Source organism: Ambystoma mexicanum, chromosome 2p (genome assembly GCF_040938575.1).
Source record: "Ambystoma mexicanum isolate Mex_15411 chromosome 2p, UKY_AmexF1_1, whole genome shotgun sequence".
Classification (NCBI taxonomy): domain Eukaryota; kingdom Metazoa; phylum Chordata; class Amphibia; order Caudata; family Ambystomatidae; genus Ambystoma; species Ambystoma mexicanum.
The window spans coordinates 222,938,109-222,957,799 of NC_090923.1; the positions used below are offsets into that span (position 1 = coordinate 222,938,109).

At 45.6% G+C, this 19,691-nt stretch overlaps 1 protein-coding gene across 1 annotated transcript in view; it reads right to left on the reverse strand.

The window, feature by feature from the left end:
• EDEM1 (ER degradation enhancing alpha-mannosidase like protein 1) overlaps positions 1–19,691 on the reverse strand; it is a 224,568-nt gene that overhangs the window by 151,454 nt on the left and 53,423 nt on the right. The window lies entirely within an intron of this gene.

Sequence of the window (19,691 nt, forward strand, 5' to 3'; positions counted from 1 at the left end):
ATATTGGAAACAACACACACTTGGGGTCGACGGCACAGGTACATATAAAGAGATAACCACAAATGATGCATTGTCCAAAAGAATCAAGGAAAATCCAAATATGATCACATTTCATCGACTTATTTCTCCGATTTATTTACATCTGCATCATCTAAATTGGATGTTGTGATTATAGTGGAAGCTTCGTCGTCTCCCTGAAACACAGCACTTGCATTAATAGGGAAGAAAGTATAGCAAATGGAATCATGTTATATGATCACGCATGATGGAGCTGTCATTATCCATACCTCGTGCTGCTGAAGAATATCTATGGATGTTGCAAATGTAGTGTGCACTTCCGAAAGCTGTTGCGCTGATTCGTATACGCATGGTCCCACTTCCACTTCCCCTGGAATTACTTGAATGTCAGGCTCTGCATCAAGTGCAGGTGTTGACGCTCCCTCAACTGCCTGAAACATAGTACTTGCATTAGTGAGGATTACAATAGTGAAAACATAACACACACCTCGGGTCGACAGCACAGGTACATATCAACGGCTAACCACGAATGAAACATTGTGTAGAACAATCAAACGACAAGAATTCCAGCTCCGATGATGACGCTCGATGGAGCTGTCAGTATCCATACCTCCTGCTGTTGAAGAACATCTAGAAATGTTGTAGATGTGGCGGACGCTTCAGCATCTCCCTGAAAGACAGTACTTGCATTAGTATGGATAACACTAATTATAACTGAAAACAAACACCAGTGGACGATAACTAAGGTGTATATCAATTGGAAAGCACTAACCAAACATTCGGTAAAATGATTACACGATAAAAAAAATATATTACTTGACATGCATAAAACAAGTCTGTAGCGGATTAGCCTAGTAAGATTACCTGATACGCGCTAGCAGTGGTTGATAACTGCGACCACGTCAAGGATGTAGAATGTTCTTGCTTCAGATTCAAGGGATAGTCAAGAAGTTGTAAAGGTAAATTAATGATTGATAATGAAATGCCAATATTAAAAATAGCCATGTAAGGCGACAGAATACTTGTAAAATGCTCAATACAGCACAGTTCCCTGTTCCCATATATATACATTGCGTTTGTGGGTTATGAAAGCGAAAAAGAATATATTGGTAAATGTCATTGTTCAAAAAACTATACACTCATATCAATATCGAAATTATTACAAGGGATAGAACACCTACAATATCAATTAATCCGTTCGGATACCTACACACTAGCGCAAGGCCTAAAGCTAAATCCAGACACTTGACTCACCGGTGGCGGCATGTGGACGAATAGAGTGGGAATAGCGTTTGAGCAATTTCCGTGTCATTCGCCGTTTATTCTTCTTTGTTACCCAAGATGTTGTGTACATGTCCAAGGAAAAGTGCCGGCTGCAGATGCGGTATCGATCACCCCTCTTGTCCTGTAAGACTTGTTGGACTCTACTTTCCAGCTCATCCAGTGGATATCCGCAATGTCTGACCCATTCTCTTATTCGAGCAACAGTTTTCGGGAATACATGCATTTTAGTGCCTTCAGATTGCTCATGAGTCTTCGAAGGGCAACCGCTAATCGAACAGGCAGGCATTGTTGATCAATCTGAAAAGTAAATAACATTATTAAACAATCTTCAAGAATAAAGATGTGATACAAAAGTAAATGAATCATACAATGATCAATGCAAGGTTTGTTTTGGTCGCAGGAACTATACCAGTTCATTATGTGCGGCTTAGTATTTGCATAAGTTGGAGAAATGTATAAATGATGTGACTAAAAACTGAACATGTGGCTCATCCCTTGGATTCTCTGTATTGCACGAGAAGGAAACATGCTTACATTATAGACTGGACCCCCGAAGGGTGCAATTCGATGACAATAGACACAGATGAAAATAAATAGATCTATTGATAGCATAGCAATGGAAACTCAAGTCAATAGCAATGAGACCAATGAACCTAGCACTATTGTGTACTCAATTCGCAAATAGATAGAAATTTAAAAATCTGCAAAAATAGGATACATGGCCTTACCTTGACCAACAAACAGTTGGATTCAGCAAGCAGAGCAGTAGGTTGCAGGAGAATAGGTGGGTGGCCACAGGTAGCACACTGATGGGATTGCTCTAAGCGGTCACAGAAGTTCACGGATAGCACTACGACGAGCAGATTAGCGTAGATCTCAGTGATTGCCAGGTAACACGTTCAGGAATTGACTTGCAAAGCACAAAGATGTTCTCATGAGACACATCAAGTGGTTTATAAAGTATTAGAAACAGGGGTGTGCTTGTGAATGAATGATGTATGTATGTCATGGTCTTAGGGGGGGGCGGCCTGCTTCAAGGGGAGGCCTGGCTGTAGACACAGGGTCTGAGGAGGCCATGTGACCGATGGCCCCTTGGCGTGGGATACCTTTTGAAGTGTACATGTAGTTTGGCACCTTGGCCTTTCGCGCCCGACAGCCCGCCATGCCAGCACGCATCCACTGGCGCGAAACGCCTTTATATCAATATATAGTATATCGTCTTTAAATCAATGATAGTATATCGTTGCTTATCAATAACAAATGCCTCATACCGGAGATTCTTGTGAGCACAGACCCACACTTCAACCAGTGTTTTAAAGTGGTCAAGACCCAAGGCCTGTATAATCCAATGGTAATTGTTAGTATAGACATATGTGTGACTTTTATAGAGACATAACCCACTGAAAGACTTTGACCAAGTGTTATTTAGTGCATGCATTATCGAGAATATGTTATGTTAGCTTAGATAGATAGTGACCACCCTGCTTCACAGCGACCAGACCTTCACCCATTCGGAGCACAGATGTCTGACGTCCATCCTTGAATGGAGACACACTTGATTCATTTAAAAAAAAAAAAAACGAAACAACCGTTGTTAAAATATATGTGGTGTTTTATTTTGTATCTTATTTTGATGACACAAAAATACATGTCTTTAAACATTGTACAGTTCAGGTTGCAGCACAGCAAGAGAAAATCCCCTGTACTGACCGCTGTCACTCGGGAACGTTTCTCTAATGGCACGAACGGCACAGGCGGGTATCACTCTTCGAACGCGGTGCCCAAGCCTCCCGTGGAGCCACCCTGTAAAGGAACGATAGGCCACCAGCCTGTACCACCTGTGAAAAGGAATGAAACAAACTGTTTTTAAATGACCAAGAGACGTTTAATAAACGTTTGTTGTCAATGACAATTCATGTAACTAATGGCATTCTGCACGGACAAATGCTATCTAGACAATGCATACTATTGAACGACTTACATGCGTTACAATGATATGTAGATGTCATTTTGGATATAGTAGAAGAACATGAAATAGGAGTGGCATGACAAGCAGAGTATACTTACTCGTTACTCGGATTACGAGGATGAACAGTTGCGAAGTTCGTGCATAAGCACCATCATTATTCTCAACACGGCCCGTGTGAGGAAGGCTGCCCTGAAATCTGGCAGCTCGGTGATGCATTGCGGTCGTGGCTCGCCTTCCGAAATGTAGGCCAGGCATCCCGAGTTTTCTCGGCAGCAACAGTTCTCGTCCTCAGTTGGCATTAGCTCGCACCGATTGCATGTGCACCAGGTGGAGACGCCGTCCATTCGACTAGGCCCAGGCTCTTCATCTGTTGATTCGTCCTGCCAACTGCCGTCCGAATCCCCATCGTTTTCGCGTGCTTCCCTTTCCAGTAGTTCCTCCTCGGTATACTCTGGCTCGTACATGTAGGGGATTATTGTAGCCATTGTGTGTTAAACAAACTAAAATAATTTATAGCGGTGGTACTGGTATCTGTTCACACGGGCTACAAGCGGCGAAGGTAGCTGACCAGAGCACTGAAACGAGTCACAGAATACTCAAAGTAACACAGAGAGAGGAATGGAATCGAAAATCTGCTGCTGTGTGTTGTGAAACGGTCCGTTTATACTTATTGAGGAAAGAGGCGTCCTGCCATTTCCATGGCGACACGTCATTAGCTGAAGCGCAGCGAATGTTGACACAAGAAGTGCTTTGGCGTTGGGAAATGGGCGGTACGAGTCTGATGACAGGCTCAGGGGCGGGGGAATTGATTTAGTGCCGCAAAAGCAGGTCAGCCAGGGCGATGGGGGAAAAGATAGGATTATCAGAAAATGGCGGCTCCCTGGTGCTTGTTTTCGTGTGCGTTTAATGGACTAAAACTCGGGTAAGGTCCATAGGAAAGTCATCTAAAATCGAGCCACTTGGACTTAAAAAAAAACATGGCCGACCCGTAGGGACAATAAAAAAATGTTACTAGACCATGCCTTTAAGCGTTCTAAAGGTTCCAGCAAGGACTTAGTGGAGTGCTCAGATTGAGTCTCCAAGCATGGTAAAGCTCAGTTGCCAAGTTGGCGGGCCATGGCGTTGTTCAGCTCTTTAAGAAATCCCGACGAGAGGCATATAGTGCATTATGTACATTTGTATTTTGTATTTCGTTATAAAGCACTTTTCCCCAAAAGCGTTAGGACAAGAAAAAAATAGCAATGGTACAATCAAAACAAGCAATACATTCCGGGCAAATAATCAGAAGAGGGCGAAAAAGAGTAAATTGCTAAGAGAGAACTGATATAAGATGAGTTTTGAGATTGGACTGAAAAGTATGGCGAGAAGAAGAACAGATTGAAACTCCCTCCCTCTTTCCATGTTTGGGGCAAGAAGAGTAGAATAAAAAAAAGGAGACAAACAGAAGAGTTGTAGATAGAGCAGAGAGACAGAAAATGAGAAGCACGAAGGCCAAAGAGAGGAGCTGAACAATAATCCATACGAGAGAAGTTCAGTGGCATGGGAAAGACAAATGCTGCCAGAAGCACGGAAACTGCTCTCCTGAACATCCGTGAGGACCTGCTCTCAAACCTTGACTCCAACACCCCTTGTGTTCTCCTTTAGCTTGATCTCTCTTCTGCCTTTGACACTGTCAACCACACCATCCTGCTCAACCGTCTCCGTGATAACCTGGGTATCACTGGTCAGGCTCTGGCATGGCTGACCTCCTTCCTCTCCAATCGACCCTCCCAGGTCCAACTGGGTTCCTTCCTCTCCGACATCTTTTTCTCTACCTGTGGTGTCCCCCAGGATCTAACCTCTCCCCCTCAGTACCTGGCACTTCTTGCTCACTGCATCGCCGCTCTCTGTCCCAACTTTCAGTGCTATGCGGATGATACCCAGCTCATTTTCAGGCTACCCTCGGACTCCTCTTCCCTCATCTCGGACTGCCTTTCTGTTATCCAGGAATGGTGTGCCGCTAATGACCTCTGCCTTAATTCCAGTAAGACTGAGATTCTATTTATCGGCACATCGACTCCCTCCTTCCCTGCAGCTCTCTGGCCGGCCTCCCTTGGCCCTCTTCCTGCTCCCACCTGCAAGGCAAAAGACCTCGGGGTCATCTTCGACTCCACACTCTCTTTCTCTCCTCACATATCTGACATCTCTAAGAAGTCACACTACCAGCTACACCTCCTCAGAGGTATCCTTCCTTTCCTCTCCTCTCCTTCCCCCAGAAGCTCAGTCTCCAGAGCCCTGGTTCTCTCGAAGCTGGAATACTGTAACAGCCTCTGTCTAAATCTTCCTGCCTCTACTCTTCCACCCTTTGCAACTCATCCAGAACAGGACTGCGAGACTTGTCCTTGGCCTCAAGCCCAGCACCGTCTCTCTCCAGGACCGAAATCGCTACACTGGCTCCCAGTGGCCGCGAGGATTAAGTTGAAAACCCTCTGCATTGTCCACAAGGCCTTCTGGGGACTTGGGCCAAAATACCTTCAACTCTCTCTTCCTAAATATCTTCCTTCTCGAGGTCTTCGCTCATCCACCTCCAACTACCTCAGGGTCAGCCGCTTCTCCAAGCAACGAGCTGGGGGTAGATCTCTCTCCGCAGCAGGGGCCTCCCTCTGGAACAGCCTTCCTGCCTCCCTGAAACTTGAGAACCATCTCCGGTTCTGGAATCACCTCAAAACCTTCCTCTTTGCCTCTGCTTTCTCTCCCTCTCTCCCCTGCTAAAATCACTGAATCTGCAACTGGCCACTCACCAATCTCGGTCCTTGGCCCTGCCACTCTTCCCTGCGTTGCCTACCTGCACTACGGGACTGTCTCTGTATCCTACAGCCCCTTCTCCCAGCACTTACCTTGCACTTGCCACCAGCTGGCCCTATTACTTATCTTGTATTCTACAAACCATGTACTGCACTTCCCCTCTCCCCTTCCCCTTGCACTTTTCCCAGTCCCCCTACCCTTGCACTGGAGTGATCTGAATGACACCTGGCCTAGTAGGATCGTTGTCTGTTCTCCCTTTGTTCGTTCCCCCCCCCCCGCCTCGTCGGGACTTGAAACACTTGTGCATAGGCGTGTTACAAATGCCATATATCAATGGGTCAGGCACAGCAAACATTAAAGAGTATAGCAACAGGATCGAACAGTGGAAGAAATATGTAAAGAAAAACAAAGGGGTCAAATATCAAACCCAATTTACAAGCAGAAGAGAGAGGAAGGAGGAATCGTAGTGGTGGGAAAGAACAGAACCTTACTTTTCAAAGCATTAAGGTGAAGACAATATGAAGACATCCAGTTTTGAACTGCAGAAAGACAGCTCGAAACAGAGTGTAAAGTGTAATTGAAAGCGAAGGACAAGATGTGGGTGTCGGCATAAAGAGGACGAGTGGTTAAAGGATGCAATAAGGGCAGAAAAGGTGGCAGTGTAAAGTGCGAAGAGCAGTGAGCCCAAAAGGACAGACCCATGAGGGACACCATACAGAGGATGGGAGGGGCAGGTTTGTCCAGGCAATGTTACAGAGTAAGAATGCTGAGAAAGGTCAGCGTGAACCATTTAAGAACAGAGTCAGATAGTCCAAGAGTGGAAAGGGAGGAAATGAAGGAGGGATCATCATCAAATGCCGTGGAGAGGTTAAAGAGGATGAGGATACAATAGCATTTAGAACAAAGAGGAAACAGAAGAGAACGACGCTTGAGCTAGTCAGAAACTTTAATAAAAATCACGTTTCAGAAATGCTAAAGAGAAGCTCAAAATTAGTTGTGGATTGAACAGCAACTCTGATACCAATGGAGCAGGCACAGAATCTACAGTGGACTCCTAACTGGTGCGAAAGAAAGAAATTACCCACTGTAGTACTTCTAATACTTACACCCACAAGAGGCCTCTGGCTCTTTTAGGCCCATCCAATAGATGGCTGGGTCTGTGACTCCTAGTCTCCATTTCTGGGGCAGGGTTTGCCAACTTGAGTCTTCGGATTCTGGCGGTTTCCCTTTTGATTCCGGCTTAACCCCCATTACATAGGACCACCACGCCTCCTACCACCATCCCTCCTAATGGAGCCATGTACAAGGTGTCAAAAATCACTAGACCACTCTGTCCCCAATATGGACACCAAGATCTTTATTATCAGTGCAGTGTGCTTAGCTAGCACAGTGATATCTAGGAAAAATGCACCACATGGGTAATGAAACAGCAATTGGGGCACAACGTTATCTGGTGGTTCTCCTTACCTTCGACTATGCAGACATGTACATGGAGCAAGCTGCAATAAGCATTCAGAGCAAGAGGTAATCAGGGCAGACAGGGCTCACGCCACATGGCCCTCTAGGAGAGAACGACCGCTTAACTTGCCGTGGCATGCTGAGCGTTGCCGCCTGCTGCTGCCAAGTCCGGTTTTCACTCGCCTCCCCCTGAGCACCCACGACAGAGGCTTCTTGCTGGACCGGTCAAGGGCTAGAGAAAAGAACCCCGAAGTGGGTTGTACATAGTATCTCGTAAACAGCAGTCAAACATGGTGGCCACTTTAGACTCGCTGCCCTCAATATGTTCTTGTAGCCAGATTAGTATTGTCTCACTTCCCAATAGTATCAGATCAGTACAAGTCGATAAAACACAATAGTGTCGAGAATATGCCCTGGTCAGAGGGCCCAATTCCGGCAAAAGTAGAACTTCTGCCATGGTGAAGTGAGAGAGTACTGTGCTCCCTCCCCGCAACTGTGCTCACCAGATTTCTCCAAGAAGTGCTTTTAAAAGACATGTTTTATTCACTTGTAGACTTGCGCAGGGGAACTTTGTACTTTGGTCGCTCCCTCGTCCTCCACAAATCAGGTACGAACATTGTGAGACAATTAATAGCTTACTTACCCATTTAAGTAAGGACTGCAAGTTTGGTTCCTGCCTTATAAATTGTAAGGGAGGCTGTAATATATTGCTTTTCATTCTCTTGAAACTTTACAGTTACAATTGTGCATGGCTTTACTTAATTGCTTTTGACTGTCAGAGAGTAAAGTATACATATAACATAGCAGCCACTAGTCTGAATTCCATCTTAGTGCACTACCTATATTACTTTGTGAGAGTTTGGCTAGACCAAGTGTCTACAGCATTGTTCAACTAGGTTGGCCTCACTGCCAATTCTGAAAATCCTTCCACATCCCTGCAACTAACACCACCTATACTTAAGCCACAGATGTATAGAAGACTGCTGGGATGGAGAGTGACGTGGGCTGCAGACCAACAGTAGCCGAGTACCCATGTAGAGTAAAGAACAAGTTACTTACCAACTGTAAAATTCTTTCGATTGGATGTTCCTCCCAAGTATTACTCATCTTATGATAATCGTATCCCAGCTTCAGAAAAGAAATTTCACCAGGGGGGGTGATGTGTTCGAGAACGCGGAGTCGAAGCCCCGAGGGCCGCCGTCAGGCATCTACGTCATCCGCTGTATAAAGGGCTCGAGCAGCGCCAGTTACCTCAGTTGTTTTTACAGTGTTCATGGTCGCATCAGCCGATTAGGCTTCAAGTCTTAAGGAAGTCAAGAGTGCAACTTGCGTAAACAGTACGGAGGGGTAGGATGGGAGGGTCGATGAGGAATACGTGGGAGGAACATCCAATCGAAAGAAAGTTATAATTGGTAACTAACTAGTTCTTTGAATGGATTGTGTCTTTCCACGTATTCCTCATTTTATGACAGATTCCCATAGCAATGGCAATTTGAGGCCTGAATGAAGGACAGCTTTTGCAAATAGTCCTCCTTGGTATGAAGTAGGGTCCAAGCAGCAATGCTTTGCAAAGGTGTGCATGGACGACCAGGTGGCCGCATCACAGATATCCTGCACCGGTAAACCCCTCTGAAGGGCCGTGAAGTTGCCATGCCTCTGGCTGAATGAGCCTTTAATCCATCTGGAGGCTCTTTCCAAGCTAGTTTATAGCATTCAGAGATTGCTAGAATTATCCATCTGGATAGTTTGTTTAGATAATGCAAGGCCCAATTTGTGCCCAGTATATCCAACGAATAGTTGGTCTCATTGTTGGAGATTTGCCAATCTGGAAATCTAGAAACTGAGCCCTTTTTGGGTCCAGTCTATGCAACCTTTCCTCTTCCTTACTAGGGTGAGGTGGAGGATAAAAGGAAGGTAAGACAATCTTTTGTGACGGATGAAAATCGGACACCATTTTAGGCAACAATGATGGCTTGACTTTTAAAATAACCTTGTCCCTATGGAAAATAGTGTGAGGAAGCTTACAAGACAGTGCCTGCAACTCACTTACCCTGCGGGCTGATGTTATAGCCACTAACAATTGTTTTGAAAGCGAGGAGTCTTAATGGACAAGAATGAAAAGGCTCGAAAGAAGCACACAAGAGAAATTTTAAGACTAGATTTAATCCCAGATGGGCACCTGAAAAGGTGTTGAGGGTATACATTTGTCAACCCTTTCAAGAATTGAATGACTAAAGGCATTTAAAAAAAAAAAAAAAACACCTCTTCCGAGGAGCGCTTAAAGATAAACAGCGCTGCCAAGTAACCTTTTATCGTTTCAACTTTTGGAGCCCCAAATTGGCTAAGTGTAAGAGAAAAGAAAGTACTTTTGAGTATTACAAAGAGAATGGATCCACATTCTTATCCCTGCACCAGTTACCTAACTTGTTCCAACGACACGGTACAGGGATTTTGTTGCTGGCCTTCTGGCCAAAAGCAAAATCCCCATTACCTCATCCGGGAGGTCCCAATCCTTATATCTTAGCTTCTCAGAAACCATGCATAAAGGCTGAGTGTCTTGACCACTGGATGGAGAACCAGACATTCCTCGTGCAGGAGAAGATCCTCTTTGTAGAAGACGTATTTGAGGGCAGATGGACATGTCCAGAAGGTCCTGTTACCACGTCCTCCTGGCCCAATCTGGGGCAATTTGGATCATGGTTTTCCTGAACTTTCTCAACCTCCCGATTACATGAGGAATCACAGGGACTGGAGGAAACGCGCAAAGAAGTGGAAATACCCAGTCCACTACGAACGCGTCCCCTAGAGCTCCTCTTGGTAGAATTTTCCTTGAGCAATACAGTTCGCACTTCCGGTTGGAGCCGGTCGCAAACAGATCCACTTGAGGGGTTCCCCAAAGGGCGAAGATCTCTTGAAGGACTTCCTGAGCTAGCTCCCATTCGTGGGAGACTCTGCTCTGCCTGCTCAGAGCGTCTGCCGCTGTGTTTAGCTCTCCGGCTAGGTGAACTTCCGATAGAGATTCCTTCTTGCATTGCCCAGAACCAGAGCTGCATTGCCTCTCTGCAAAGTGGGAGTGATCCTACGCCTCCTCTTTTGTTGAGGTAGTACATGGCCACTGTTGTCCGTCATTATCAGGACATTCTTTCCCTGTACAGAGGGTAGAAAAGCCTTCAGCGCTAGTCTGATTGCTCTCAGCTCCAAAAGGCTGATATGTAGTTTGGACTCTGATGGAGACCAACGACCGCCGATTGTCAGATCGTTGGTATGGGCTCCCCACCGCGTGAGCGAGGCGTCTGTCACTACTGTTATCTCCGGCCATGGTTGCCAAAAAGGTTGCCCTTTGAGGATATTCTCCTTGCAAGCCCACCATAGGAGATCTTGAGCCACTTTGGTCGGGACTTGTAGAAGGTCTGACATCTCCCCTGAAAACTGGGACCATTGAGTCCTGAGGGCCCACTGAAGAGATTTTATCCTCAATCTGGCCTCTGCCACCAGAGAAATGCAGGATGCCATGAGGCCTAGCAACCTTAGAAAATTGAATGCTGGTAGATGTTGGGCATTTTAAAATTTCATTACCATCTGCAGAATGTGGTGAGCTCGATCCTCAGGAGGCGAGGCTTTCCCTGAGGAAGTGTCCAGGATTGCTGCGATGAATTGGAGTTTTTGGCTTGGAATCATTTGTGAATTCTTGTAATTGAGGGAGAAGCCCAGACTCTGTAAAAAGTGGTAGGTCAAGGCCAGATGTTCCTGGGCTCATTCGGATGAACCCGCCCTGATTAGCCAATCGTCCAGCTAAGGGTAGACGTGAACCCCCTTTCTTGTGATACTTGCTGCCACCACTGCCATCAGTTTGGTGAAAACCCTCGGGGCAGAGGTTAGCCCAAATGGTAGAACCCGAAACTGATAATGAAAACCACCAAGTGCGAACCTCAGGTACTTCCTGGGCTTGAGATGGATTGGCACATGAAAGTAAGCATCCTGAAGGTCCAATGAAACCAGCCAGTCCTGAAGCTGAACAGCCTGAAGGATCTGAGAAAGGGTCACCATCTTTAACTTGTCCTTCCTGAGGAACTTGTCCTTCCTGAGGAACTTGTTGAAGCTTCTCAAGTCCAAGATGGGTCTCAACCCTCCGTCCTTTTTGGGGATGAGAAAATATGGGGAGTACCAGCCCGTGTTCCCCTCTGCTACAGGTACATGTTGTATTGCACCTTTCTCTAGCAGGGTTAAAATCTCCTGCACAAGGAGTGGGTCTGGAATGTTTACAGAGTTGGCTCACAGTGGATGATGTTGAAGTCTTTGATGAAAAGGAACACAGTAACCATGGGTCAGTATCTCTAGTGCCCAGGCATCTGACGTAATGCCCCACCATTCGTCCAGATACTGAGTGATTCTGCCTCCCACCAGGGTTTTATGGGTTAAGACAGACCTCAAAGTGGCTTTGCAGCAGTGGCCGAGGAGGTAGTAGCCGCTGCTGTGGCTGATCTAGCTCCTCTCCCTTTTCCACCACGAAAAGGTTTTCTTTGTTGGCCTCTGTGACTGGCCTGCCCCCTCCCTCTTCCAAAAGAGAAATAAAAGTGGCGACTCCACCCGGAAGAGAAGCCTGCATAAGTGTTGAGGTTGTCTTATAGCGGCGCTGAGGGATTTTGCTGCCGCTTGCAAGGTCTTCAGCTTCTCCAAGCTCTCGTCCGCCTTGCTGCCAAACAACCTCAAGCCAGCAAAGGGCATATTAAGTAATCTCGACTGCACATCAGGTGCCAAACCAGATTCTTAGCCATGCGAATCCGCGCAAGACCGTGCTAGAAGCCATGGATCTGCTTATACTATCCAGTGTGTCCAATCCGGACTGAAGGCATTCCTCCATAGCCCCTTTACCATCCTTCACTATAGCCAGGAAACCATCCAGTTCTTCACCTTCCGTGATGCGTTCAGCCTCTGAAGACATGCAGCCCCGCAGGGTATAAGTAAATCTTGCTAATGTGCAAGTGACATTAGTTGATTTCAGGGCCATGCTGCCCAAAGTAAAAGCTTTCCGGGCCCAAGCATCAACTTTATCGTCCCAGCCTGGTGGTATTGATGGGTAAGCCAACTAGCTAGTGGAGGTAGCAGCTTGAACACGACACTTGGGAGAGGGATGCTTGGATAAATGCTCAGAATCTGATATGTTTGGCCTATATTTTGGTACCAGTTCATTTACTGCTGGAATCTAATCGGGATTATTCCAATTTGCCATTATCCTTTTTTGTAAAGCCTTAAGGAATGGTAAAACAGGATCTTTTAAGGGACCCTCACTCAGGATTTCAGTCATGTCATCCTGGTCAAAATCTGGGGAAGCTGCTTTCGAACCCATAAAATCAATGACCCTTCCCATAAGATTTCTATAACTAGGATCAGCATGATCTGTAGGGTCTGGTTTTTCAAAATCCACTTCAGGTGAAGTGTCTAAGCCACTGCCATTTTGTAGGCAATCACAAAGGTCTGTTATCTTTGATTGTGGGTCCACCATTTCTTCAGGGACCTCTCTGGCCCCAAATCTGACTCCAGCTGGAGTGACTTTCTCTTCAGGAGCAATGTTCCTCGTAAATAGATGACATGGAAGTAAACTTCCATGTCTAGTTTGAGGGTGGAAAGCCTTTTCCTGGCAAAGAAGGTGGAATTTGTCTAGGCATGGAAAATGGCGTCGACTTGGGTCTTAGTATTAGAGAAGGCCTTGAAAGGGGCTTTGATGCTGTTGAAGGAGGTTCCGATACAGCTACAAGTGTCAACGTCATTTTTGTCATCGGTCTCAACGCTATGGTAGTCGACGGTGTCGAGTCGAGTTTTGGATTCGGCGTTGATTCAGATTCCTTTAGCCCCAATTTATGCACCGGAGGCTTAGACTTAGAGTGAGGCGTCAAGGGACTTTCCCGCAAAGACACTCTCGATTCTCTTTCAACACTTGCGTGTTCGGATCTCGATTTTCCCCTGTCACTTTTAGAGTGAGTAGCGGCATGATCACCACGTGGCAACTTTGAGGGTGTCTGGGTCGCTTTCTCAAATATTTTCAGCCTCCTATTTTTTGGGAGAATCGTGCTTTGAAGGGTAAGTTACTCTCTTCAGACGAGGAAGACCTATGGCGTCATTGACTTTTTCATCGAAGACGAGGAAGACTTCCTCGAGCGACTTTCCGATCTTGACCTCCTCGACTCGTGACGAGATTTTCTATCTGATTCATCCGAACCCTTTTGTCTTTAAGACTTCCATTTCTCCTCCCCCACCATCAGCTTACCTCTGCATTCCTTAAGAGGCTCATTTTACCTGGACTAACAGGACCCATACTCATCAACCCGATGGTCTGGGCTGGGGCACCAGCGGCAATTCCAATGGGGGTCGGTAATAGATATCTTCCTGCCACACTTCAGAATTTTGTTAACCCTGTCTTGGGTGTGGAGCGAGTTGAAGACGAAGACATTGAAGAAATTATTGATGCGTCGCTCGTAACACGAAGCAGTTGCGTCGCAAAAACGGAACTGAGGTAACGGGCGCTGCTCGAGTCCTTTAAACAGCGGATGACGTCGATGCCCGATGGCGGCCCTTGAGGGTCTTCGACTCCGTGGTCTCGAACACAGCGCCCCCGGGTGAAAAAAAGAATTCCGAAGCAGCTGAAGCTGGGATACGATCATCATAAGATGAGGAATACGTGGGATGACACAATCCATTCAAAATACAGTTATTTATATGTAAATCTTATTTCCTAGCAGTGGTACGTTATAGTTGCAGGTAATGCTTTTAATATTTCCTGTCGTCAAAATAGTATACAGTCAAAATACAATAATTATACCCACATCATTATGTATTAAGAAATGCCTTAAGGCTTTTTTCTAAGTTTTGTAGAGCTTGCTTCGACCCTCCCAATTGCCTCAATTCGGTAGACCTTAGAACTCCATCCAACAACCACCATCAACTCTGATTCAAAGCACCCACCAAGGAGGCTAGGAAGATCAGATGCAAATCTATACTAAACACTGGATAGCTAGACTGACCAGTGATGACATTTTCTCCAACACTCATTTGAGCAGAATAGCTAACATTATGTACTCTGAATTGTCCAATATACTTGGAGGTCTGTTCAGTCTTTGTCAAAGCAGTAATGCTTTCCAAACATGATGTTAAGGACTTGTACGCACTTCTCGGTTGGGCTAGTTCTAGCAAAGGTTTATCAAGTGCATCGGCTATTTGGCTAACCAAGCTTTTTAAACTGTGCAGCATTTCTATTATGTATCAGAAGTCATAAGCAATAATGAGTTGAGAGGTGTCGGAAAGGTGTGATTCCATCAATGTAGCGACTAAAGTTTCTACTGCCATCCAAGATGTACAGTGACTTCAGCAGTTGCATAAGGGCTTCTAAAGAAAACTTGCAAAGACACACTGCAATTTAGTTGCCATTCGGAACTAGCCTTGGGCGATTGTTCAGCAAAGCTTTTTTGACAGACCTCTTCCAGAGAGTAGCCCGGATATTCACTGCCCCACTGTCTTGGGATGTGGAGAAGAAAGAAAGGATGAGCAGGACAGGTTTTAAATATACCTTCGATTTCTTGCCTTTTTTCAGACCAATTTATTAAGCTTCATTGCAGAGGTCACAATGAGAGAGCAAAGATGGGTGAACAAAAAAAAAGAAAAAAATATAGAGATTTAAACCAATGTGGCAACATGATTTTGTCATGGTACAGGCCACATGACAACAGTTAAGATGAACATCTTACCGAGACTGCTGTAACTATATACAGCCCTCCCCACGAATGTCCCCGAGCAAACCTTGAGAGATCTCCAATTAGAAGTGCAGAGATTCATCTGGTAAGGCAAGCCCTTGAGGACCAAGTGAGTCGTCCTCACTCTCCCGAGGGAGGAAGGGGGCTTTGGCCATCCAGACTTCCATCATTACCACAAGGCGACAACTCCGGGTCCTCATGGAGCACATGAAAGATAAGGGTACGTATTGGACCGACCTGGAGGACATGGATGCCCATCCTCTCAAAATGAGTGATCTATTGTGGGCCACAAGAAAGGATATACCGTTTAGATTACGCAATGACCCCACACCAGGGGTACTGTGGTGGAGAGGCGCACAAACAGAACATCTATCTAGGTGGCCCTCACCAATGGTGTCACTATGGGGCCCAGGCATTAGGCTGGGGGATAGGGGATTCCGGAAGGCTCATTTAGTGAGAGAGGGGTTTGGAAAGGGTGGGCTAATTATTCTGAGAAGGTGAGTTCCTGGGTTACGAAGAGGTGGTGGGGGCCCCGGGTCCAGACATATTACAGTATTGGAGTACCAGAGGCTGAAGAGTCTCCTATGTGATCAGAAATGGGTGAAACATTTCAAGAGACCCCTTACCCCCATTGAGAAAGTCATTGAGGAGGGGGATGCTTTCCAAGTTGTATAAAGTAATCAATACCAACAACAAGAGACGAGTGTTCCGACAATACTGGAATGACCTAGCGGGGGAGGAGGTATGGGGCAAGGTATTAATAGCATTCCACAGGAACCTTTTTACAGCCGACATGGAGCATACATTTAAAAGGTACTCCAGGGGTGGCACAGGGACCCTCAAAATAATATAAAATGTTCCCAGGGTACTGCCTCATAGGATCAAGGGCCCACACGGTGGCACTGCCCACTGATTCAGGCATATTGGGAAAACTTGCGAGGGTGGATGGCTGAGGTGACGGAAGAATTACTTCCACAGGACCCGCTGACAATGTTACTGGGCGTACCACCAAGAGATTCGGAATATATAGATACCCCAGAATGTGGTAGCAGGGAGGGTAGCAATGGCACAGAAGTGGAAGAGCCCAACGATTCCCAACAAAGAAGAACGGCTCTCAAAAGTAAAAAACAATTTAATGGACAAGCGGGCGGCCATGGTGAATGATGAATCGGGCACTTTGAGCAGCATGGTATGGTGTGAGGCAGAAATGGGGATGGGAAGTACACTGAGGGAGGGAGCCTTGGCATGTGCCACAATACAAGGTGGTGTGGATACCAGTTCAGAACTGAAAAAAAGAAACAAAATGCGGGGCGAATACCCTGTCAGAGGAAGGGGAGAGGGGCAGAGTCGCCATAAGAGGGAGAGCCACAATCGAGAAGTTCAATGAAGAGAGGCATACAAGAAACCACTGTTATTGGGGAGGTGGTTTCGGAGGAGGGAAGGGGAACGGTTATATTTACTAACGACATACTTGATGTCTAAGATGTGTCCCGATGGTCCTGGGCATGGTTTGTTTCAAATGCCAATAAAAAATCTAAAGTTAATAAAAGTCATTGGTTCAAGTTCTAGCAAGCCAAATTCAGATTGGGTTTCAAATCCCAAACAGCAAGCACCCTCCGACAGTAAGAAGGCCATCAAAATTATTCTTCTAATCAGAGAAAACTATCCGGACACCCATTAGTGTCAGACATCCAAAAAGGCAAATGTTTGCAAGTTTAGTCTCAAGGAGTCAAACCCAGCCACGTATCCAGAATGTGCACAAAAGCACATTTGAATCAAAGGACTACAATATGTACCAATTTACATAGTGATTATGTAAATGAGATTCAGTGGTGCAGGTGGTTGCAAGGACCAGACTTGGAGTCCCCTTTAATAGGGGCTGTAGGACTAAGTTGCCTCATCTAATCAAAGCGTGCAAGATATTTGTGAGCAAAGGGACAGCACATTTTAATGCAGTAGGAACATCATGAGCATGTTGCAATGTACAATGAGTAAGATGATGATTAAGTTAAGCCCGGACCGAAAGAAGGATGCGATAGGAAGGAGGAGGAGCACACCGTTTGGAGAACATACTGATATGATAGGTTATTTATAACGCGCCTAATACCCAGATGTTTTTAAACGCAGACCCGGGTATCGAACCTGTGTTTCTCCACGTTGTCTTGCTTCCAAGGCGAGCACATTGCACCTGGGCTATCCGCCAGAGACTCTGCAGTTTAGATTGCTACATTATACAGCACCCATTTCTAGGCACTGAAAGATTTAGGAGGTTTGCTCAGACCAACATGGTTTCAACAAATTAGCGTGGCCTGGGTTGGATACCAGGTTTCTAGATTTCATGTTCAACACTTTAGCGTCAAGACTACATCTACCACCCTAACGCACAGAACGGGTTACACATGAACAAATACATATTCGCAGTGGAGTAACTTTGCTGAAAATGTTTGGGGGGGCATGCCATCTGAAGAAAAGGTGCCCCAGCCAAATGAATGGGGACAAAATGGTGTGCCATGAAAGTTGGGGGGACAAACATGTGTCTCCCCTAAAATTACGCCCATCCATATTCAAATACCCAATATTACTTTAATTTTGTCTTCAGTGTGCGTGTAAAATGGCATGAACTAGCCTATAATCAAGCAACAAATCCCAGAAGTTTAAGGCAGGTGTGTAACAGTAGTAGAATACGCAACAAAAGGCATGCCCTAGACCCTTGATCAGAGCACTGTAACTTGCTGGGGCACATGGCTCCGCCAAGAACGTATAGCACTCTGGTCTCTTTCAAAAACAAGAACCAAGAAAAGCTGTAATATTTTTAAGCTAATCAGAAACTCTCCAAGGTTTTGAATTGCTTACTTACGAGACAAGCAAAGACTAGCAAGTGTACTTCCATTCTTTGATACAAACATATGGAAAGTCTCACCACTCATGTAACTAACATTCGAGGAGAGAATAGGTTTGCCTGCAGAGGCTGCCAAACTGAGAATTCTGGACACATGCTAGGTTGTATTGCAAAACCAGAAGCAGTACGCAATTCCACTGAACCTCTCCAGGGTACTGGGCAATGAATGAAAGCACCGACATGACTTTAGCAGTATGTGTGGGCTGTATCCATGCTTAAACCTTGTATTTCTTAAATAAATGGCAGTGTACTGCCTCAGACAGAAATAAGAATTCCATTGTGGGGGTGGGGTTCGAGAGGAGGTGCTTGTGGCAATATGCATGTGTCAGTGTATCAGAAAGTTATTAGGCACAAGTTGGATGGAAGTCTACGAGAAGCGCAGAGTGCTACTGGGCCTGGTGTTCGTCTTTTAAAGCTTGTAGGTCTAGAGGTCTCTACTGAATGTGAGCTGTAGTATGGTCAAACATTAATGGAAAAATCGCATTGAGCTATTCCTCATTTAAAGAGTTGGCCAGACCTATACAAAATGTACTATACTGAAGAATTAGGAGTGCCTGTCAAGGTTGGCCGCTGCCAAAGATCTCTTACCAAGGAAAAAAAAATAAAAAAAAATAACGGGATGCATATAGCTAGTGGAAAGTAGGGTAAAGCAAAGGTCTGAACACCCACAAACAAAGGATCACACAACATTTTTCCTTGCGAAAGGGGGCCACTGGCCTCCTCCATCTCATCAGAAAACAGATGCGTCTGGTCATACGATCATGTGGGCAATTCAGATTCTTTTCCAAAGAACCACCTAGAGGAATAGAGTGCTCTCACTTCCAGCCTACTAGCTCATCACTGTTCGTAAACTAAGATTCACTGAGGCCGAGCATCCATAAAGGCCTCCAGTATTTTCTCCATCAGCCATCCACACCACTTCATACCTACGCTTTTTTCCACTAAGCTAGAACACTCCTGAGGACAGACATGTCCCCTCTTGTACCATAGGTGACATGTTTTGAGTGCAGATGATCAAAGATCTTGTGCTCTTCACCGGTTCCCTTTTTTAACATCGCTTTTTCTCTAGAGATAATTCCTTACTGGATCAAGGGAGCCACTATCCTACGAATCTGGAGGACCCAAAATATCCCACTTACTAGTGGGCTGTACCTCTCCTTAACTGCTTCTCTACAATTCAAGGGCTGGTCTTCAACAGGATCTCCACCTAACTCGGCAAAAACTACTGCTGTGATCCTCTCCAGGTTGGTTTCTACAGCTGCCATTCCACTGAAACTACCCTCACTGCTGACTGGCATTTTCTAAGCTCCGTTCAACATAATAAATGCTATCCTAGCCTAATCCTCCTGGATTACTCTGCTATTTTTGGTATAGTGGGCCACTACCCTCTCCTTTGGACCCCTGCCAATACAATAAATAAATACAGCAAAGTGCTATTGACTAGGTTGCCTCCCACCTCATCATCGTGTCACTCTTACTCCAAAAACAGAGCAGAAATGATCGCCAACGCTATTACATCAACACCAATGAGACT